Source organism: Haemorhous mexicanus, chromosome 7 (assembly GCF_027477595.1).
Source record: "Haemorhous mexicanus isolate bHaeMex1 chromosome 7, bHaeMex1.pri, whole genome shotgun sequence".
Classification (NCBI taxonomy): Eukaryota; Metazoa; Chordata; class Aves; order Passeriformes; family Fringillidae; genus Haemorhous; species Haemorhous mexicanus.
In genome coordinates this window covers 10,628,187-10,651,265 of record NC_082347.1, presented here as the reverse complement: position 1 = coordinate 10,651,265, position 23,079 = coordinate 10,628,187, and the positions used below count along the sequence as shown (strand labels likewise).

Below are 23,079 nucleotides of genomic sequence, written 5' to 3'. Positions count from 1 at the left end.
GTGACAGAGATGGACACAGCAGCTCTCCCTCCTGCCCAGGAAATGCTGCAGGACTTTGTGTGGTCAATATGTCACAAATTCAGAAAGGTTTTGGCCCAAAAGACCTCCATTATTCATTAAACACTTGCAATACCAAGATATTCCCCCTCTAAGTCACTGCCCTTGCTTAGTTGCTCTTGCTGGTATGAATGTGACCCTTTGTTTATACAGCAAAAGTCTGGGTTTGGTACACTACTAAATAAAGGAAAATTCAAGCTTCCATATCCATCATGTAGCTCTAAAATAAAACAGGAAAAAACTCACTTTGTCTTCAGCATCCCAAAATGGACCAGGCTTTCCAGGGCTTTCAGTGCTGAATGAAAGCTGACCGTAGAAAATTCCCTTGTAAATGTTTATTATTCTAATTTTAATCTCTGGACATTTTTAGGGCCAATAAAAAAACAAGATCAAAACCCAAGAGAGCAAATAATCCACACAGGGATTCTCTCCTGCCTGTGCTGGTTCAAAAGTCATTCTGAGATTTGGGGGATATTTTTATTTTTAAACCTCTGTTTAATTTCTGGTACTGGAAGCATTAAATCCCACCACAATGTCAGATCAAAACAAGTCTCTTAGAAAGGAAGGCAGAAGGATTCCCATGGGAAACAGCACTGTCCAATATAAATACCCCACAGAACCCACTGGGCAGCAGAAACCCCTTTTTAATTTGTCTTTTCAAGGTGAAAGGAACTCAAGGAACACAGGGATACCTTGTGCCACTACACTCTGGGTAAGCACTTCCCCAGGCTCTGCTGGATCCTGCAGAGCTCTTTCATCCATCCAAACTCTCCAGAAGTGCTCAAAACATTTCTCTCAAGCCTTAATTGCACCTTTATGCATCCAAACCAGATCCACTGTTCCCACAATAACTTTCATGCCCAGATCCACTCCTTTGGTTTCTACCAGGGGAACAGAGCACAAAATCCTTGTGGATTTTGGACCAAGAGTGAGATTTTGGCCAAGAGTGAGAGCAGCCAGACACTGTGCAGCTGGTGTCACCTGCAGAGGCTCATCCCACTGGCACAGGGACCACAGCTAGCCCAAAATCTCCAGGCAGAAGCACAAATGCAGATCTCCAGGACAGCACCTCTGTTCTTCTTTATTCTCCTGCCCACAAAGGTAATCCCCTAGGTGCAAGCACACACCCTGCAGTGTGTTTTGGAGAGTTACTAAGAGGAGAGAAAACAAACAACCAAACAACAAAAGCCAAAATTGGGCTGCTGGGGTGAGCAGCTGCCTGCAGGGATAAACTTCACTTGCAGACAGCACCGTGCTGGTGCCAAAAGGCTTTCCCCAGTCATTCTGACCTTTGTTCCTTGGCCAGCCTCGTCCAAAAAAAGCAGTGAGAAGCACTATTCCTGTGTCTCACAATCCTGGCCCTCCTGGCTGTATTATAGCCTTCAGTCTTCTTCCATTTTATCATCAATCCAAGTAACAAATCCATAATTTAGCTGGTTTGCTTCCCTGTCCACCCCACAAGCTCACCCCACACTGATGGGACTCCCATAAGCTGAAAAATGCACCTTCCTGTAGTTTTGGGGGGCAGTGGCCTCTCAGTTTGATCTGCTGCTTGTTTTGTTCCACCTGCTAGGGGACCTGGCATTTCCTTGTCAAACACAACCTGAATTTCCCCCTTCCAAATTTATTCCAGAGTGCACAGGAAGGCAAAGTGGAGATGCCCCTTGACCTACAGATGAGAAAGGCACTGCTCTCCGGGGGTACCATCCCTTCTGTCTGTCCAAAGTCATCCCCTGGAGGCCTCATTTTGTCTCTGTGCTGCCCTAAACCCTTGTCCTCCCTGTGTGTCACAGCAGCAGTTTAATTCCTGAGCTCCCAGTTGGGCTTTGTTTGGAGGCTTCTCCCCCTCCTTGTTTATTTTAATCCATAAACCTACACACCCATAGCTCCAAAAATAAGAAGTCACAGCAGAAAAAGGCCTCCAACACACCAAAAAAACCCCCAAAAAACTTAAGCATATCAGCAATACAAAAGCACTTTAAAACATAGAAATTCAAAACCTCAACAGCACCAAGCAAGAGCAATAATGAAACCTTAAAATGAGCCCAGGTCAACAGACAGGAGGCCAGTGAAGTGACCTGTGTGACAAGTTACAGCTGTTTGCTGGGGAGAAAAGTGTCACACAGCTGCTCTCAACACCTCTGATTCAGCTCCTCCTCCCTTTAGTTCCAGATCCCTGCATTAACTGAGCTGGCCACATATCACAGTTCTCTCTCATCTCCAGCTTTTCTGTCCCTGCATCCTCTGTCTCACACCACAGCTCTAAGACTTTTTAGCAGTGTCACAGCAGTACTTTGCATGTGATAACACAGAGGAAACAGCTTCTTGTAGGCCATTCCAAGGGTAAGAATCAGCAGGAAAAGGCCATTGCAGACAGCTTATGAAACACTGATTACAAGAGGAGCAGACAATTCTGGAGGTGAAAGGCACCAGCCAGCCAGGCTTTTGTTGGGAAAAAGAAACCTGACATCAAGACAGCTCAAAGTTTTACATCTTACCTAGATGAAGGTAATGATTTCCTTATTAAATATTCCACACTTACATACAAGGGTTACAATGGCAAATCTCTGGATTGAGGGTAACCATCCTCTGACATGCACACAAACACGCAGAATCATGGAATGGTTTGGGTTGGAGGAGACCTTAACCTCCCAACCCCCTGCCACACAAGCAATCAGTAACTAAATAACAGGCCAAGGACTTTTCCTAAGCAATTTATGCTTTAATCATCACAGGCTGTGCAGAAGACACAGGGAAAAAAATTAAAAATATGAGTTAATAGTCTTGCTGCTTCCTGCTGCACACAGGCTTGTTTTTTTCCTGCAATACAGAGGAGGGATTTTTTTTCCAGCACCACTTTCAGCTGCCACAAGCAGGCTATTGTTTGGATTTAGCCAGGCAGCAGGAGTCCCCATGCAAACCCAGGGCAGCAGGATGGACTGCCTGGAACTGAAACAGAACAGAAGGGAATTCAGTCCCGTGAGGATGAGAAGAGAGATTTGTACTAAATACCTGCTTGGAGCAAAGCCAGAGGAAGCCCATCAAAGGAATCCTGGGATACTTCCCAGCATCCAGGTGCCCACAGGGATGATGTGCATCAGGTGACAGCTCAGCAGCCTCTTCCCAGCACTCATCTCCCAGCTCGTGCCCCAAATCCAGGCAGCCCCAAACTGCTCAGACTACATCTCTGCCTCCTCCCCCGTACAGCACGGCATCCTCTCCCATTGAAGAAGTGATTCCCCAGCCCTTGGACACACCAGAATGAGTCATCTGGGTGCACTGGTGCCTTCACTCTGAAAACTCCTGCTCGTCCCCGGCGGAGCACTGAAATGCTGTGAGCTCACTTGTAGCTGTGGCAACAGAAATGCAAATCCTGCCACACTGAAAAACTTCACCACCGACTCCTCCACTACACGGGGACTATGTGTGAGCAAAATCAGTTTTTTCTTCTTCCTCCCTGAGGATAAATTGGGTTTGTGAAAGCTGAGCCCTAAAGCAAAAATCTAATCAGCAGGGCAGAGTTAAACCAGACACGCGTTGCTTTAGCTGTGCTTCAGTGCACACAGAAAACAGGCACAGAAGAGTTTGGAAACAGGGTACAAAACCAGGTTGGAGGTCTCTCACTGTAGGGGCTCTACTCACTGTTTACACCTGGTGAGGAGCTTCTCCATTTGCAGCCTCAGTGAGTCATACCATGGCTGGTTTAATACAATCAAGTTACAGTGGATATAGAGACAGAGAGGAGAAAATGGCTTTCAGTTAATTGTTCCCTGGCAGGGTGGGCAGGCCCTGGCACAGGGTGCCCAGAGCAGCTGGGGCTGCCCCTGGATCCCTGGCAGTGCCCAAGGCCAGGCTGGATGGGGCTTGGAGCAGCCTGGGATGGTGGAAGATGTCCCTGCCCATGGCAGGAGTGGATAAAATGGGATTTAAGGTCCCTTCCAACCCAAACCATTCTGGGATTCTATAATGAAATGATGCACTTTTCAAAAAAATCAGAAGTCTAAAAAATATCAGCACATCTGGATGCAAAACCATGAGCTTTTCTTGGGGGATAAATAGGATATTTCTAACAAAAATGCAGGCAGTAACTGCATACAGCAACCAGAGGTTAAAAACAGCTGATGAGGGTGGTGAAGAAAGAGGGGAAAAAAAGCAGCAGGTCTCACCTAACAAGTTTCCAGCAGCAAAACCTGTGTGAACTGCAAGACCCAGATTGCAAATTTAGCTTTGGTGAGAACTGTACCTCACTCGCAGGGTATCAACCTGTGGTCTGCAGAAACTTCTCAGACAAGCTCCAGTATCCTGAATGGCAAACAAAGAGTAAACTCCCAGCATGTTGAGAAGTTTGGGTGGGGAACTGGGAGATTTCTGGGCTTGGTGGGGGCTGGTGTTGGTTTGGAGCCTTGTGTTTTGTGGTGCTCTTTGTTCCCCTTTCAATGTGGGTTACCGAGGGCAAACCGTTGGCAGGGAGTGAAAACCCAGCAACCTCAGCTTCACCTGTGAGTGAGCAGAGGCAGTGTAATCCCACAGGCAGGTGATTCTATCTGGGAGCAAAGCAAAGGAGCTAAAAGCAGAGGAAAAGGAGAGTTACCATGGGATACCAGGATGCGTCACTTCTCTTGGCTCTCCTGGTGCCACGTGATGCCTCAGCCGCCAGTGAAGAACTCGGCAGATGGGATAGGGAAAAAAAAAATCTAAAAAGGTCCCTAGATTATAGCAAAGTTTAGGCTTTAAAATCTACTGCTTATGGCTACAGAAATAGAGGCAACAATATTTATCTATAAACCAAACTATCTGTCTATAAATCTATTGCCACGGAGCAGTAAATACACGCTTTCCCTTCCAGCAGTCGTCACCATCTCCACTTTTCAGTTGCCTGCAGTAAATTTAGTCCAGGCACATGCAGAAATACCACCCCTGCCATCTCAGAGAGAACTATCACTTGCCTTTCAGAGGAGGCAAAGCAGGTCAGTAGTTTCCACCTCATAAATACAGAGGCAGCCACTTGACAGCAACAGACACGAGCAGTCAAGAGTTCAAGAGAGATCAGAAAAGGGATGAATCACTTGGAATTTACTCTCCAAGTTATCACACAGGTCATCAAGCTCATGCCTTGGGCTGGAGCCCCCTGAACCAAGAGTTTCTTTCCATTTTCAAGGCATGGCTGTTGAGCATGTGTGTGCAGCATGTCAGTGACCCCACACATGCTCACTCACACTTGGGTTTCTACCCCATTCAGACCAGGAGCAATTCTCAAACAGCTCCTGCTCCAAGTCTTTCTTCTCTGCACAAAATCCTAGAGTAGTCCAATGGTTGAGGATTTCTCCCCTCCTTTTACAGCAGCCAGTTTCTTTCTAGCAGATCAAAACAGCTCTGATTCAAAGGACATTATTCCAACTCCATCCTCCTCCACCTCCCAAAGCCTCCTAACACCCACACGCTGCTGAACGTCAACATCTCCAGGGAAATTCAGTCCTTGCAGATGGCACCAAGCAGCCCCCAGGGTGGAGCAAAAAGCTCTGTGCAGCATGAGGAACCTTGGCCCTCCCTGGGTGAAGGTGCAATCCCAGCCCTACCCAAACATTGCATCGGGCTGGGAATGGAGTGTGCAGGGAGCTGCTGGGGCCCATCTGCCTCCAGTGCACCAGGGTAACCTGAGCATCACCCCACACCAGCTGGCACGCTGCCACCCCAACCCACCCGCTGCCAGCACGCTCCAGACTGCAGGATTTTGGGAAAGGAACACAGCCCAATCAGCCAAGACAGCTGCTGCATCATCTGCTCCTGAGCACCAGCTTTCTGTCACCTGAGTCACTTGCTATTCCTGCTTGCCTGTTTCCCATTACCTACCAGAAATAGGAAATTGGAAGCCAAGAAATCCCACATTTCACCTGCTACTCCAGGTGGTAGCCCCTGTGTTACACAGCTACACAACAGCTGGGTGGTATTTCTGACCTGCTTACAAAAGGAAGTTTCAGGTTTCTACAAGAAGTTTATCACAGACAGTGATACCTTTTACAACAAGGGGAATGCAGGTCCTGCACCTGGGCAGGAACAACCCTGGGCACCAGCACAGGCTGGGGAGGAGCTGCTGGAGAAAAGCAATGGGAATAGGGATGATTTAAACCTACAGGAACAGCACAAAGTCATAACAATCATATTCCATGTCACAGCATGAGAACAGCAGCTGGTTTTAAGGCTGTTTTATTCTGAAAACTACTGAGTTTGTCCATTTGTCCCTATGGGCTGTCCTGGAAAATAAGGAAGTTTTTTGCTCTGTGGGGAAGAGCCCACAGCCCCAGCCTCAGCCACCCTGGGATGTCTTCAACAGCTTCTAACAGGATGGGTTTTACCCAGCCTCCTTTGAACCTCTCACCTTCCAGCAACATCCTGGCCACCAGGGATACCACAGCAGAACTGTGCACCACCAAAAGAAAAGCTCTCCCTTTTGTAAGCCCATTGCTTCCTCAGTTTTTTTTTTGAGTGAGGAAGGCCTGGGTACTCCCAATCTGCTTAACATTCCTCTCCTCGCTTCTTCCCCTCACAATCATTTCTGCTCCATGCTAAAGAGACAAAGTTTATTTTTCTCCTTTTATACAACAGCTGTTCCATGCCTTCATCATCCTTTGTTGAACCTTTTTCTTTTTGGAGATGAAGGATTCAGGACATGAAGAATCATGGAGAAAAAAAGTGGTTTTTTAAAAATTATTTTTACAGTCGCTTGTTGTGTTATCTACTCCTTCCTTAACAATATTTATTCATTTACTGCTTTGACTTTGCAGCTATTTGCAGTGAAAAAACCTCCCAATTCACAAAAAAAGCCTCCCAAGAGCAGAACAAAACCCAAACCTAATAATGCTTTTGCTTTCTGCCCGTGTTGCAGAAAACAAGCATTAGGCTTCAGAGGCAGGAAAGAGCCTGCAAAATGTAGTAACCTCTCAATATCTTGAAACAGAGACTTCCAAAACTTTTCTTAAACCAGAGCAGCAGAGCAAGGAATTAACCACATCCCTGGCTGTGCATGTGCCTTCCTCCCCTCAGCTGAAGATGGTTTTTGGTAACAAAACATCAAATAAATACACATACACACACCTAGGTCACCTACATTTATAATTTCCTCATGCAGCACCAGCAAAGTGACCCCTAAGGAGGTGCACAGAACATGACCTGGATTTTTATTAGTAACCAATTGCTGCTCTCCAGCCTCACTGACCTTGCAGCACACACCTGATTCCTGCTCAACACACCTGGGTTTCCTCTTTTCATGTGCACAGTCCCCACAGTTCTGTGTCACTAATATTCACAGTACACCCAGGGGCAGAGCTGTAGCCTCATACTCCTGCTGGGACACAGATCTTTAAATTTTTTAAATTTTTTTCCCCCTGTTTTCAGCATCTCAAACTCACAGCATGACAACACAGGATTGCTTTGAAGTGTCCATTTTCACCCCACCTCAAATTACCCCAGAGAAGCAGATCCTGGCTGAGTATCAGAATTCTCCAGATAAAACTTAACAACCAGTGCATCAACATGGAAACAATGGGTGAGGTTTTTGTAAACAAACAGAGCTTCAGATTTAGCAAGACTTTAACAAGCATGGTGCCTCTTGCACAAGCAAGAAGCAGAAGGATGCAAAAAAAAACTTGCTGTTTTATTAAGCTCACTTATCTAAGTTTTTAGAGTTGCTTTTTGCAAGGCTGTGGTATAAAAATAAAGCTGCTCCTTGGGGCAATTTGTCAGGTACTCCTACTGCACAATTTTGGATGCTGGAACAGAAAGAAAGGATGAGAACAGGGATTTCACTGAAATGACCATCTAGAACCCCCCCTTGAGAAGAAAGAGAATAAACAGGTCCACAAAAAAACAGACTCTCTTGGATATTCTGATGTCTCAGGTTCTAGCTGTTATATGTTTCAGATTCTCTGCTGCTTTAGTGTGCAGTTGTGAGCTTCACACTAGGGATGGTGAGTTCTCTGCACAGAGTTGCTAGATAAAATAATTCCTTTTCTAGCTGGGGACCAAAGACAAATGATCCAAATCTCAGACACAAGAGAATAAACAACATGGGCTGAAGAAAGAAAAAGAAGAAGGATGGGACTGCATGGGCTGGAGCTGGAATTGGACAATGAACTCCAAGATGCAAATGGAGCAGAACTGATCAAAGTGACAGACCCTGTGACCAGGTGTGCATTTTGTGCCCATTTTGGCTCACCTTGGGTGCAGCCCTGGCTGGGCTCTTGTGCTGCCCAAGGTGGATCCATGGAGAAGATCCTTTTAATAAATCCCTGCTTTATTCTTTAGCTCTGTCCAGCCTCTGTTCTAGGGCAGCCACATGGAGTTTCAGCAGCAGGAATTTCTGCATGGAAAGGGTGCTCAGGCCTTGGCAGGGGCTGCCCAGGGAGATTTGCAGTGCCCATCCCTGGAGGTGTCCCAGGAAGGGCTGGAGGTGGCACTCAGTGCTCTGGGCTGGGCACAAGGTGGGCACTGGGCACAGCTGGGACTGGATGATCCCAGAGGTCTTTCCAACCCTAATGATTTTATTGAGTCTATGAATTTCAGGTTTCAAAAGAGTTCTCCCTTGTAAAATTCAAACCATGTATCTGTGAATTCAAACCATGGGCTGTGAAAGAGCATTCCTCTGCTGGGGCTACTCAAGGCAGTCAGGTTGTTGGGTGCTGTGTCCCATTCTGTTTCCAGGATGCCACCTCTCTCCACACCATCTCTCCATCCCATTTTCCCTCTGTACAGGGACACCTTCCTGCCCTGCCCATGTCCTCAGGGGATGTGAGCACAGAACTCATGTGCTGGCTTTGAGCAATCCTCACAAAGCATCACCACAACCTCGTGCTGAGTATTACTGAAGTGTAAGAAAAATCATTTAGAGAAACAGCAGCTACAAGAGAGCTCCTTGCTTCATCTCCTCTGTAAACAGCTTTTCAACTGCCAGCTACAGCTAGGAGCTGGAGACAGAAGAGACATCCCTGCAGCTGCTGACAGGTAAGTTTATGGGAGCTTCAGCACAAGCATTTCAAGATGAAAGAGCACAACGAGGGTGCTGAAAGACAACTGACAGCTTGAGGAGTAGGCACTGGTTTTCAAATTGTTTCTGTGATGTAGGGTAATGCTTGGGATCACAGCATTCACCGGGAATTAGATCATCCATTTAGCAGCAAGTTTGCCTGATCAACTGTCTGGGGACTTCAAACAGATCAGCAAAACTGCAGAGCTGGAGAAAGTGCCTTGGTATTCAGCTGCCTTCCCTGAGAAACAAAACACAGGCAGGGAAATCCCAACAAAACATCCAGAGCAAGGTGGGGGCTGCCCCTGAGTTTGGGAAGCAGCAGCAGGGCAGGGCAGTCCTGCTGGCACAGAGCACCAGGACCTGGGGCAGACCCAAGGAGCTGCCCCAGCTCATCTGGATCAGCACCAGCACCCCCAAAACACCTGGAGCCACCCCGTTAACATCTCCTAACAATGACACAGCCTGTGTGCAAAGCCTGTCCCTCACCTTTCTGCCCTTCTGGATGTGCCACCCACAGCTCAGGGAGCTCTCCAGCTGTCCAAGAAACTCCTAGCAAAGCTTGGGGAATTGAGTGATGTGTCAGTGTGTGGAGATGGCTGTGAGGATGCTCCACAATGCAGGAACCTGGAGATGGGAGCATGCTCTGGACAGGAGAATACTGAAACCTGCCTGGGTGTAGCAGGGATGCACACATGACTTCAACAGCTGGGACAGCCACACAGGACTCTGGTGACAGAGCAGACATCCTGTGCTGGCACTACAAAATCCCTCAGTGTGTCCATATCAAATATTTCACCCACCCCTTGCTGTGTATTTATCCCTGCACAGCAAAATATGTGAGATGTAACTTTTTGTCTTCTTAGGTAGTACACGAAAATTTATCAAAACAGCTGCTGACAGCCTTGCAGCTGCTCCCTGGGAATGGGGACAGCACAGGCCAGGGAAAAACCCTTCCATTTTCATTTCTTGCACACATAGAGAGAAACATTTAAGGAGTGAACTGAAACAAAGCATCTTGTGCAAGAATCCAAATAATTATATTATCTGCTAAACAATAAAACTGCAAAACCTTGGAGTCATTTTAAACAAGTGCATCTGTCATTAAGATAATGACCAAGTGAGTCAGTGCTTATCCAGGAAGAGATATTTAAAAGAATCACAGAAAGGTTTGGCTTGGAAAGGACCTTAAAGCCCATCTCATTCCACTCCCTGCCATGTCAGGGACACCTTCCACTGTCCCAGGCTGCTCCAAGCCCTGTCCAGCCTGGCCTTGGGCACTGCCAGGGATCCAGGGGCAGCCACAGTACAGGGGATGTAGTTGTCACTCCATCCCTTGCACAGAGTCTTTCTCCATCTTTCTTGCAGCTCCTTCAGGCCACAATTTGGTCACCCCAAAGCTTCTCCTCTCCAGGTGAACAATCCCAGCTCTCCCAGCCTTTCCTCCCAGCAGAGCTGCTCCATCCCTCTGCTCATCCTGGAGCCTCCCTGGGCTCTCCCCAGCAGCTCCAGGTCCCTCCTGTGCTGGGCCAGCTCTGCAGGTGGGGTCTCACCTGAGCACAGGGGCAGAGGGTTTAATTCAACACAGGAGCAGAGCCTGTTCCACCCATCCAAGGACTGAGGGAAAACAACTGATTAACACCCCAGCTTTCCCAAAAAGCACAAACCCAGGGGTGCTGCCCTCAGCCTGTGACTCCAGGGGTGCAGAGCAAGAGGCACCTTCAATCTCCCAGCGTGGTTTGAGTACAGCTCTGCTGATTGCAAAGAAAGCAGAGAGCAAAACAAGATTAGAGCTCAGCCAGACAGCGTGCCCCTCGTGAATCCAAATAAACAAGACATTTTGAACTATTTCCAGCATGACTTCAGCACAAAATAACATTTGCACATCAGTGTAATAGCTGATGTTTTAACTGCTTGCTGAGGGAGCAGTCACGCACTGCAGCCCCGAGTTCAGTGGTGGCTGCTCAGCCTTCAAAGGAAGCAAAAAGAGCAGTGCTGCACTTGAAAGCCTTTCAGAAAGCACTAAATGTATTTGTGCTCACTCTTGAACCCAAGGAGAACACAGCCACATGCCCTGGGTGGATGATGAGGCACTAGAAAGGAGCAGGGATGGCAGCAGCCATCAAATCTGGCTTCCAGAGTCAGGGAGGAAAGGGAGGCAAAGCCAAGGGGCACAAGTCCAGAGGATGCAACACAGGGGGGAAAACCCATTTTCCCTTTGAACCTGTGCAAGGACTGGTGACACACCCTCACAGGAAATCCTATTACTGGGGGCCCTAAGCCATGAATCAGTCCCAGAGTCATTCAGAGCCAGCCCCAGGACAAAGGAATAGTCAGATGCTAATTCAGGCCACAAAACTGGAGAGGGAATGTTCCCTCTTTAGATTAAGGATTAATCATCAGCAACTACAACCTATTTTCATTAACTGCAGCCATTTCCTGCTGGCACATCCTTTCCATTTTCCTGGAAACATGGGAACAGCTACATGTCTGAAGGCAAATAAATTAGGAGACAAGAAGGAAATTATCCACAGCACTCAGAACAAGCCAAGCCACTGAATAAAGCAGCTAAAAAAATCTACCAAAACCCAACTTGACTGATCCAACAAATGGAACACAGGGTATGTAAAATCTCTGCTCCAAAATTCCATTAAACCTTTAGTTTTGCAAAGATGTCATTGCCTGGAGAGGCTGTGGGTGCCCCGTGCCTGGAAGTGTCCAAGGCCAGGCTGGATGGGACCTGGAGCAACCTGGGATGGTGGAAGCTGTCCCTGTTTGTACCAAAACCACCCAGGCACATCCTGCAGCATCCTCTCAACATCCCCACTTCTCTGGGATAGTTTTGATGAATGCATCTCAAGCTGTGTCAGGGAAAATATAGGCTGGATATTAGGAAGAAGTTTTTCACAGAAAGAGCGATTAAATATTGGAATGGCCTGCCTGGGGAGGTGGTGGAGTCACCATCCCTGGATGTGTTTAAACAAAGACTGGATGTGGCACCATGGTTTAGTTAAGGTGTTTAGGGCTGGGTTGGATTTGTTGTTCTTGAAGGTCTCTCCCAACTCAGTGATTCTGTGAAAAGTTAGCAGGAATCATCAAACCCTTTAGGTTGGAAAAGACCTCCAAGAGCACCAAGTCCAACCTCCTCAGTCAGCAGCAGCTTCAAGCTCAGGTGTCACTTTAAAAAAACCAATGTCACAACCAAAGTGTGGCCTACAGAGGACACAGAAAACCTCCACATGATTCATAAATTCCCCCCAAGGTGCTTTTATGTGCACGGGACAACACCCAGGAAACGGCCACCACTTCTAACAAAGATTATTTGAAATTCACAGGGTGGTGAGTTTTTGTGGGTTATGGATTTTTGAGTTTGTGGGAATTTTTTTGGTGGTGATGTTTTGTTCATTTTCTATTTAAACATCTGCTCTAGCCACCTGTTGCCCACTTCACTGGGAGATCTCACCACTGAGTGCTCTGCACTGGAATTTACTGTTAACCATGCCAAGCCCCTGCTGTATTCACAGACAATTCTATTCCTGAGCAAACAACTTCAGCAGGAATATTTTCAAAAGACTGCACATATGCTCTCTTCCCATGGAGCTAAATTTGGTAGGTATGAGCATACCTGGCTGTAACAAGCTGAAACAAAAATCACTGAGACACAGAAACTGAGTTCCAGGCACAAAGCCCTGCTTTCCACTGCTTTAAACAGTCCCTGTTACACTGTGATTACATAGCAAGCAGTGCTTGCTTTGCTCTCTGAGCCCGGGTTTTTCCTTCATAGCCACTGAAATTCAAGTTTAAAACAGAATTCAGCAAGCAGCTCTGTCAAGCACATTCAGTGCCAAGCTGGAGGATGAGTATATTTATATAACAAAAGGCTTCCTGGATTATTTTAAGGCTCAACTTCTGCAAAGGGAACAATTGATGAAAGGGATGTTTTTCCTTTGTTTAAAAAAATAATACTCATACCAAGAAGAAAAAAAAAAAAAAAAAGCCATTGAAGAGACAGCAGTGCCTTGATATTCCACTGTGAGATCCCTGGATCACAGCAGAGTCATCCACGAGCTCTCTGACCCCACGAGGACAGAACCTGTGTTGTCACAGACTGAGATAAATACAGCAAAAACCAGAGGTCACAGACACCAAGGCAGCTGCAAGTGAGTATCTGCACATCAATCATGAGCTGTGCCACAGAATCACAGAATTATTCCTGAGGCTGGAAAATCCCTGCCAGCCCATGGAGTCCCAGCTGTGCCCAGTGCCCACCTTGTCCCCAGCCCAGAGCACTGAGTGCCACCTCCAGCCCTTCCTGGGACACCTCCAGGGATGGGCACTGCAAAGCTCCCTGGGCAGCCCCTGCCAAGGCCTGAGCACCCTTTCCATGCAGAAATTCCTGCTGCTGTCCAAGCTGAGCCTCCCCTGGCCCAGCCTGAGGCCCTTTCCCCTTGTCCTGTCCCTGTTCCCTGGCAGCACAGCCCGACCCCCCTGGCTGTCCCCTCCTGGCAGGGAGTTGTGCAGAGCCACAAGGTCCCCCCTGAGCCTCCTTTGCTCCAGGCTGAGCCCCTTTCCAGCTCCCTCAGCCCCTCCTGGGGCTCCAGCCCCTTCCCCAGCTCCCTTCCCTGCCCTGGACACGCTCCAGCCCCTCCAGGTCCTTCCTGGACTGGGACAGAGCTGGACAGAGCCCTGGAGGTCCCTCAGCAGGGCCAGCCCAGGGGACAGTCACTGCTCTGGGCAAAAGAACAACCCAACAACACAAACCCAGCCACACCTGGTTTGAATCTTTTCCCTTTATCACAGAGCAGAGCAGCCTCCTCTGCACCTCTTGATGTCCAAGCCCGATTAAAGCTGCATTAAACTTTAAGTAATAGATGCCTGCATTATTCATCACTGCTGTGTGTTGGATGCAGAGCAAACAGAAGCTGAATCAATGCAGTGACAGGAGCTTCAGGTGTCTGCTCAAAGTGTCTCCTGCTCCCAACACTTGAAGAAGGGTGGGGAAAGTAGCAATTTTTCAATTTTTCACAAGTGCTGTAAACAAGCCTTGGTAGTATTACAGTTTGTCCAGAACAGTGACCCAGAGGCAGCTTTCAGAGAGCAACAGCTGCAAAAAACCTGCTCATCATTCATCTGACCTGTGACACACAAAAATATCATTTCCTTCTATTTCAGCAGCCTTGGTGTTTAGTCACAGCATTTTTCTCAGGATTTCTGGTGGTGTTTCTTAGAGATTCTGTGGAAAAGCCACAGAACATCTGAATTATACAGCCTTTGAGATGCAGAGAGATGCAGAATTGGGACAGCCACAGCAGAGGGGCTAAACCCAAATTTTCCCAAGACAAACGTGCTCAGCTCCCTGAATTCTCTCTGCAGGGAGAATTCAGCTGGATTAGGAAGAATCACAACTGAAAGGTGTTTTTCTGCTCTGTCTCCCACCACAGCCTCTCACAATCAGCTCACTAATATTCCAAAACATTTTCAGGAAAAAGGCAAAAGGTTTCCCAACTAGGAATGGGAGGCATGAGAGACTTGGCTCACTCAAGGTGCTGGACACTGGGGCTGCACACAAACAAGTAACAGCTTTTAGAACACTCTTTCTCAGAATCTTTATACCCAAAACTCCACTTGTATTTTCTGATTCTCACTACACCTCCCCTCTACCTCTTCAATCAGTCACGGAGCTTTCCAGCACGGATCAAACCCAACAACACCATGACAAATCTTATGAGGTGCCTTTCAGCAAATCCTCACACAGCTTCAAAGGATTACTGAAAGACAAAAACACAACTACAAGCAGCAATAAAGGGCATACACCCTGTTTATTCTCTCTTTGCAGGTCATTTATCTATGCCAAAGCCAGAGCTGGGAACAGAACACAGGTATTCCAGCCCCCATTCTGGCTGTCTACACAATACAACACCAGTTTCCACAGCCAGAAGGGCAAAAATTGCCTTACAAGCAGAGTTTTGGGAGCATTTATCCACAATTTACATCTTCAAGTTCTGCTCTTAGTCATCCTTCCCTGGAAGCAGGCGGAAGGAACTGATCTAAGGGATCTTTCAGCTTCTTTCCCTAAGATTTTACAATTTAATAATACTGGAGTTAGACAGTTTGTGCAATATCCAAAATGTCCCTAACAAGAACTTACCCCAATTCAGGTCACAGTAAACAAGGTATTGAATGAACACATCGCTCCAAAGCACACTTGAAAATGCAAAATGCAAGATGCCCTGACCTACCTGAAACTGCTTTTCTAGCCAGAGCACTCGATGCATCAGGTTAGAAACTCTTTTGGAACAGGAGAGTGGAAGCTCAGACCTGCTGCTGGCAGCTTCTCACGTAGTCATGAGAGTCACTGTTAACAAAAGAGCAAACAAATAAAAATAAGGACACTTAAGAGGTGGAACTAACAGCAAGGCTTCATTAAAGCATCAGCAGGTGTTACAGTGTGAAGATGACCTCAAGAGTTGGGATGTACAGGGAAGGCCATGCCAACACAGAATCATGGAATGGGTTGGGTTGGGAGGGACCTCAGAGCTCATCTAATTCCACCCCTGCCACGGCAGGGACACATTCCACTATCCCAGGTGGCTCCAAACTCCATCCAGCCTGGCCTTGGGCACTTCCAGGGATAGAGCAGCTACATTTTAAAAACAGTATTTCCCACAGGACTCAGAAAGAGAGAATATCCTTGTGTCCAAAGAGGCCTGGATGAGCTTTGGAGGATATCACCAAAGGGTAATGGGGACAGCCAAAAGTGATACAGACACTCCATCCTCAGAAGGCATGAAAAGACACTTTATTATTAGAAATCTACTGTTCTTACAGAAACTGTGGTGGACCTAAGACCTGATTGGCCTTTAGGAACCTTCTCTCACATTACTGGTGAACTATGAATAGCACACTCTGGAGAACCATATCTATAACCAATGGTTCTAGAAAGAGAGATAATAATTGTTTGAATTCTTTCTTCTAAGTTTCCCACAGCTTCTACAGAGCTTCCCAGGATTTTCCTGGGAGAACCATGTCTCTCTCTGTTCAGAGGATATGAAATTACTACAGGAGGAGACCACCACCCCCAGAACAATGTGCTGACCACCCTGCTATACCCAGAGCACCTTTTCTTAACTACAAGAGCAATCCAGAGAACTCATGGGATACACACTGCCACGTGGAGCCCCAAGTAAAGAAATTAACCTCAATGTTTGCTCTGAAGGGAGCTGCTCAAGGTTGGAAGCCTTTCCTGATAGTCTCCAAGATAACCAGGATCATTTAGGACAGAAGAGGAAGAAGCAAAGAGAAGCAAACCCCAAATGCTCATGGCCAAAATCCTCAGATGGCAGCACCCAGGGACCAGGTTTCTCCCCATCCCTGTGCCCACCTCTGCCAGCAGCAGCACACAGACCACTCATCCTGCCCTGGGAAGCAAACTCACTCTTCATCCCATCCCTCCAGCCTCCAGGGGAGGCAACACCAGGGTGGAGATTTGGAATAGAACCAGCCCTGCACTGCACAGGGCTCTTCCAACTCAGCTTTCCCTCTTAGATAAAGGGAAAGCAGAGGTCTCCCTGCTCCATTCACATTAGTTAGTGCAATTCATACAATTCCACCCAATTACAATTTGGGGAGGAAGGGGGGATAAATAAATCCAATTCTGCTTGTTGAAGCAGCACCAAACCCAAGGAGCTGTCTGCCAGGAAAAAAAGCAGATGGAAGCCTGGTAATTCTAATTGCTTGAGACTCCTTTTTGGCTGCAGTTAGGAATGCTTGGAAATTTGCTTTTGAATTTTTACACTGCCTCACCTTTAGTGAGTGTTGCAGGGAGGGAGAACACCAAGCACCTCCACCTGCAGGCCAGAAGATTCTTCTGTGCCACAGGCTGGAAGAGGCTCTGTCCAGATGGACAGACAGAGCCATGGAAAAACCAGGGAAAGCCTTTCCAGCTTCCTGCCCTGCCTGCTGTAAGATCATGAGAGGTGTCACCCATCCCAGAAAATTCTTCTGTGCTACAAGCTGGAAATCAAACAGCTTTTGTCCATCTGGACAGAGCCACGGAAAATCCAGGGACAGAGCCAGGGAAAAGCCAGGGAAAGCCTTTCCAGCCTCCTGTAGGATCATGTGAGGTGTCACCCATGCCAGGAAAGCCCTGTTTCCATGAGTAACTGACCATTATCTCCCAAGAGCAGCCCTCCCAGACTAATCACACTCACTTATCAGCAGGGTTTGCTGAGCCTCCAAAAGGCACCCCAGCAGGAAGCTCCACACCCTGCCTGCCCCCTCTCCCAGCCATGATAGCTCTCATGGAGTGGTGCTCAGACACAAAGACACGTTTTTGATGAGCAAGCTGTGAATCAGCAGCATTTGCCAGGAGAATCCCGAGCTGCTCCCTCGCAGCTGCAGCCTCTCCCTCTCCTCTCCATGGAGCCTTCAAGGACACGTTTTCTGCCACATCCAGAATGATTTCTGGGCTGGTGAAAGGACAGGAGGAGCAATTCACAGTGACAGTTTGGGTCCTAGCAGCTATGCTGGCAGCAGGACTGCGTGGCAAGGTTTGATTAGAGCTCTGTGCTGTCTGCTCTGTGGCACACACAGCACTGCCCAACTCCAACACTGCTAACACACTTGCCAGAAAACACAAGGTCTGTCTTCCCCAAATCAATGAGCCTGTATGCCAAACCCCTCCCTCCCCTGAGGGACACCCTTCTGCTGGCAGAGCACTGGCTGCTGCTCTGCTGGGGGACAAGCTGCTGGTTCAGGACCCTGTTTCCCTAAACTCAGTATCCCTGTGGAAACGGTGCAGCTCCTGGAGTTGCTAAGTGATGCTGAGCTGAGGAATATCTGCACATAAATGACAAGCTGTGCCACAGAATTCTTTAGGCTGGAAAAGCATCCTGCCCAATGCTATTTACAGAAAGGCTGATAAAGTCCTGGAATGTTCTGCCCAGGGAGGTGGTGGAGTCACCATCCCTGGGTGGGTTTAAGAACAGACTGGATGTGGCACTGGGTGCCAGGGTTTAGTTGAGGTGTTGGGGCTGGGTAGGACTTGATGATCTTGGAGATCTCTTCCAACCCAGGGATTCTGTGAATTCTGTGAATTTCAGCATCCAACATGACCATGCTCAGCTCTGGCTGTGCCACCCCTTGCTCTGACAGCCACAGCATTTCCTTCATGCAGGAGCACCAGCTGAGAAGAAATTCAGGAGGTTTTGATGCTGTGAAGATCAACGAGTGAAGTTAGCACCAGCCTTGCTCTCCCTGTCACAGCACAGCTCAGAACCACCAGGCAACAGGACCCCAACCCCTGCAGAGCTCTGCTGCCTCATTCCCAGAAGATTCCCCATTTCCCAGCACAGCCTGCAGCAGGCTCAGAGTGGGAGCTCCATCTCTGACTGATGCATCTGGAGATGTCACAGCCAGTGGAGAGCTGCAGGAGTCCTAGAGAGAGCATGTGATTCCTCTCATTAATATTCAAAGCTCTCCCAGGTGAATGCTACCATCCTTATTATCCATGTGGAATTCCAAGCAAACCAGGATTTAGGAGAGTTAAGTGGCCACATCTGAGTGCTGAGGGCCACTTTTGTAGACTTTACAGAACTCCTTGTGCTGCTCATCAGCAAAGCTTTGGAGTTGAGGATTCTCCTGTGTCTTTTTCTTCCCACTTCCCACATCCACACAAGCAGCACTGGGCAAAAAGAGCAAGAGCAGGCTCTTGTCTCATTTTCTTGTTCCATTTAATCAGCAGGGATCAGGAATGTCTGGGAGGACTGAAGAAGGCAGAAGAGAAGGCAAAGGGTATTTCCATATTTCACTGCCTTTTTTTTTTTTGCACCATTTCACCAGTACTGAAGTACTCTTTAAAACACTCTGGAGGAATTCAGCCTAAATAGATCACTGACACAAGTTCACCAACCCAGTTTGCTTGTGGATTGAAGAAATCAAATTAATTGATTTAGAGACAACATAAGGGATTTTGAGAGGACGTTTAGCTGATGTCTAAGATGTCATTTTAATCCTCCTCACAGTTAATTCTTTGAGTGTAGGGAGCCAGTAAAATTTGTGGTGCAGCCCTTACACAGAAAAACATCTCCACAGGCGTGCTAATCAGGGAACTATTTTGCAAATTGTTCCTAATCTACAGTTGCTTGTCTCTGCTCTCTTCCTGCAGAGACAATAAAATCATCCAGCTAATAGCAATGTGAAAGGGAAGGAATGATCCTCATTTGGTTTAAGTAGACAGATCTGCACTAGGGAACCACTAAATAGTGCAGTGATGAACTCAGGGAGGCAGCCCAGAAACATCCCTTCCATCTTCTGGGCATGGAAAGCTGCTAGGAGACCTGCCAGCACGATGCAAACTCATTCCTAGTGTCCCAAAAAGTGAAAAAAATTGTTACTGCAATCAACAACAACATAATTATGTGAATTAGGAGGATTTGTTCATGGGATTTTCTTTTTTTCTTAGTTCTTGCAGTATCATGGTGACCTGAATACACCTGACCTCTGCAGCAGGAGACTGTTTCCCTGTTTCCAAAAGAATCATTCCTGTTCCCAGACCTCCTCCCCCACCTTATTGTTGCTCATCCTTCCAAAAAACACCTTCCAGGGCACATTCCTCTCCACAAACCTGGCCCCAGTGTTGCTATGACCCTTCTCACCCCTTAGGGAGCCAAGTGCCCCATGGAAATCTCAGCCTCACATGGATGCCTGGACATTGAGAAGTGACTTGGTACACACTGATATTTTCAACTGTCCCCAAAGGGTGAGATGCTCAGAATTCCCCAGATTCACCCACAAATAGTTTGAAGAGAAAAAGCTAAGACTGGTTAATTCTAAGAAAGCAATTTATGGCTAGGTCAGAAAACATTAATAACGTGAAACACGCTGCAAATGCTCACTGCTGAGGCCTTGCCAGGGTCTTGGAGATTTCTTCCAACCCAGTGATTCAGTGAATTCTGTGAATTCACAGCCAGACCCATCAAGATAAAAATCCGGGGTCTGATCATTTAGACATGTTAGGGATAAGGAATTCAGGGAATGACCAGAGTTATGCACTGCAAGGACATCAGAGAAGTTTCCTGTCGTCCAGCACCAAGAGGAACCACTTCACATTGCTTATTATACAGCTTTATTTTACCAGTCAAACTGGTGCTTGGCATCTCATGAACCATTTCCCAGTGACTGGTACCTATTCTGGTTTTGCAGGAGGATGGGATGAAAGCTGAGGACTCCAGGAGAGGCTTGGTCTGCACACTCCTGCTAAAGAGATGGAGACAGAAATGGTTCACCTTGACCTGGAGATAAGTCAGAATTCCCACTTGTACTTAAACCCATGACTTCACAGCCAAAAGCCTGTCAAGTTACCCACTGATTCAGAAATGAGCCACAGCAGCTTGAATTTAGCTCTTCCCATTTTGCAAGTGCCTTGAAACAACAGCACCTCAGACATATCCCACCTTTTAACAGGTAAGAGCTGAGATCCAGCCATTGCAAAGATAGGAATCACAATAATTCCTTCAGAAAAAGAGGTCCTCAAGGATCAGAGAGCTGAGAAACCAGAAGATTTCCAAGGTTTTAACACCAGAACAATTCCTAGGAGGATGAGACTTCACTGAGTGGAACATGACTCCTGCAGAGCAGTGGTGGAATGGCCTGGGAAGGAGGAGAGAGACCAGGATGGCTGCTGGTGCTTCCCTGCAGATCCCAAAGGATCCCTGCAGATCCCAAAGGGAGGACAGGCAGAGCAGAGAGACAGAGTCATTTACAGCCTGCAGAGACCACATCTAAGTAGAGAATTTCTGTTTTCCTCACACAACAACAGTTCAACCTGTTCCTGCAATTCGTATTGAAAAATCTGTTTATAGGAATTGTTCCCCAGCAAGGGCAGAATGTCTGTGAAAGCCCCAGCTACAGTGAGGTGTTCTGTTTCACAGGAAGTCCCTTAAAATTTAAATTTTGGTACAAATAAAAAGCGTAAATACAAGGGTTTATAGCTGAATATAATAAATAGAATAATATAAATATAATAATATATAATAATAATAAATAGAAGAGATAGATAAGTGTAGTAACAGACCAAGATGAAAGGAGCAGGGCAGCAGCCCAGACCTGCTGGCTGTTCTTCCAGCCCCAGCAGGGTTAAGAGCATTAGTGCAGACTCAGGGGGACAGGATCCTGAGCTGGTGACTGCCTGAATGTCTCCTTTGTGAGCCAGCCCAGGCACAGGGCTCGCTCCAAGGACACGTGGAGCACAGCCAACTCCACAATTCCACAAGGATGCTGTGGCTCTCCTGGGCAGGGAGGCCAGGGGATACTTCTCAGGACAGCTAAAAACAACCATGAAGAACCCTGAGAGCTCCACAGAAGAGGGAAAAAACACATTCTGCTCAAGTGGCAACTACCTCACAATGAGCCCAAGCAGTTTTCTCCGAGTTACTGCAGCAATTAAAAGATCTTCTGAGCGTAAAAAATGTGCTGCTGGCACTTAAAATTTATAAAGGAGGCTTATTTGAGCTCTTAAAATGTCATTCCATATGTGGGTCTCATCTAAAGTGAGGATTTGCACTATAATTGTATTGATATCAGCCCAGCAAACTTCCAGGCATGCAGCTATCCCTTGGGAACCTTTGCAATTCACCTTGCTGCCCAGGAAAACTCCATCAAAGAAAGGCTGAGAAATGGGAAAAGGGAAAGTATGGTCCCCATGGCACCTCTAGGAAGGAGTCAGCACACCCAAGACCAGGGATGACTTTTTGCAGATTCCCTTTGGTGCTGCAAACACCCAATGCAAAGTCAGGGTTTTGCCTCTGCTGTGACAACCCTCAAAGTCAGTCACCCCAAGCTTTAGGGGTTTTTATTTCCTTTATAGCCTCGTGCAACAGAAAAACCACAAAGAAGCAAATGCACAGAGAAGCAGCAAAAAATAACCCTGACCCAAACCCTAACCCTCAAAGCTGCTCAGCCATAGCAGCTAAATCAACATTTAAGAGCAGCTAAACTGCCCCAACAAGGCTCTGCTTGAGGCTTTGGCTACTTTCAGCTCCAGGAGCCTCCTGAGCATGGATTTAGCAACTTTTTGGGAAATTTCTCATCCCAAGAGCTGCTCAGCTTCCCTCCACTCCCTTCAACCTGGTCCCACTGAAACTTTGGATCCACAACACTCTCTGGCAGGAGTCTGACATGTCCCTAAGAGAGGAGTCTGGGTGCCACTGCCACTCCTTGGAATTCCAGTCCCTGCCTCATCCCACCTTTCCCAGTCACAAGAGTGCAAAGAAATCCTTTTTCCTGGCTCCAATGCCATGCAGCTATGTTTAAATTACTGCCTAACAAGCTGGGAGAGTTTGCTCTCTCACAGACACCAAGTTGGGAAAAACTCTTCCCCTCTGCAAGTAGGAGAGACTGGAAGTTCTTTAGTGTAAAATAGAAAATACCAGAAATGTGTTTCTCCTCAGGAAGCAGAGCAGATTTTATCTCAGTAGGTTCCTCCATGATTCCTAAGATGCCACACTAGGATTTTCCAGCACATTTCTAGCTGCTCCTAATTACTTACCCAGCAATATCCAGTGGAAATTTGGGGGAGAAAAGCTGACTGCAGACTGATCCATAAATAAAAAATAATCTGGCTATGGACGCCAGTAATTCTTCATACAATAAATGGCTTGGAATGTGATATGCCAATCAAAATTAACATTTAAATCTGACATGGTGCCCCACTCCATCCCACTCCTGGCCATCAAGTCTGTTAGAGGTCCTTGTTCCCACTGCACTTCTCCCCATGGCTGCATTCCACTCCGGGGGTAAAGGTTGCCTGTAAGCACTTTGAACAGTATGTGAAAAGCTTTGTTTATCCAAAAATATTTCAGCTCTGAGAAACATTAAAGCAAGATGTAGATTTCAGCATTTGCACAGCAAAGAACTGCAACTCCTACAGATATTGCCAGAAACTTTTTTTCCTTAAGGCTTTCCAGCTCTGAAGGACTATTTTGCTAAAGCAAAGCTACAAACAA

At 47.1% G+C, this 23,079-nt stretch overlaps 1 protein-coding gene across 2 annotated transcripts in view; it reads right to left on the bottom strand.

Moving 5' to 3' along the window:
- The window catches only part of SGMS1 (sphingomyelin synthase 1), a 91,800-nt gene that overhangs the window by 50,594 nt on the left and 18,127 nt on the right, over positions 1 to 23,079 (bottom strand). Inside the window, exon 2 of one of the 2 annotated variants that reach the window (XM_059851081.1) lies at positions 15,316 to 15,431. The exons of the other annotated variant lie outside the window; for it this stretch is intronic. The gene's annotated coding sequence lies outside the window, so the exon portion shown is untranslated. The remainder of the gene's footprint in view (positions 1 to 15,315; positions 15,432 to 23,079) is intronic. 2 annotated transcript variants of the gene reach the window in all.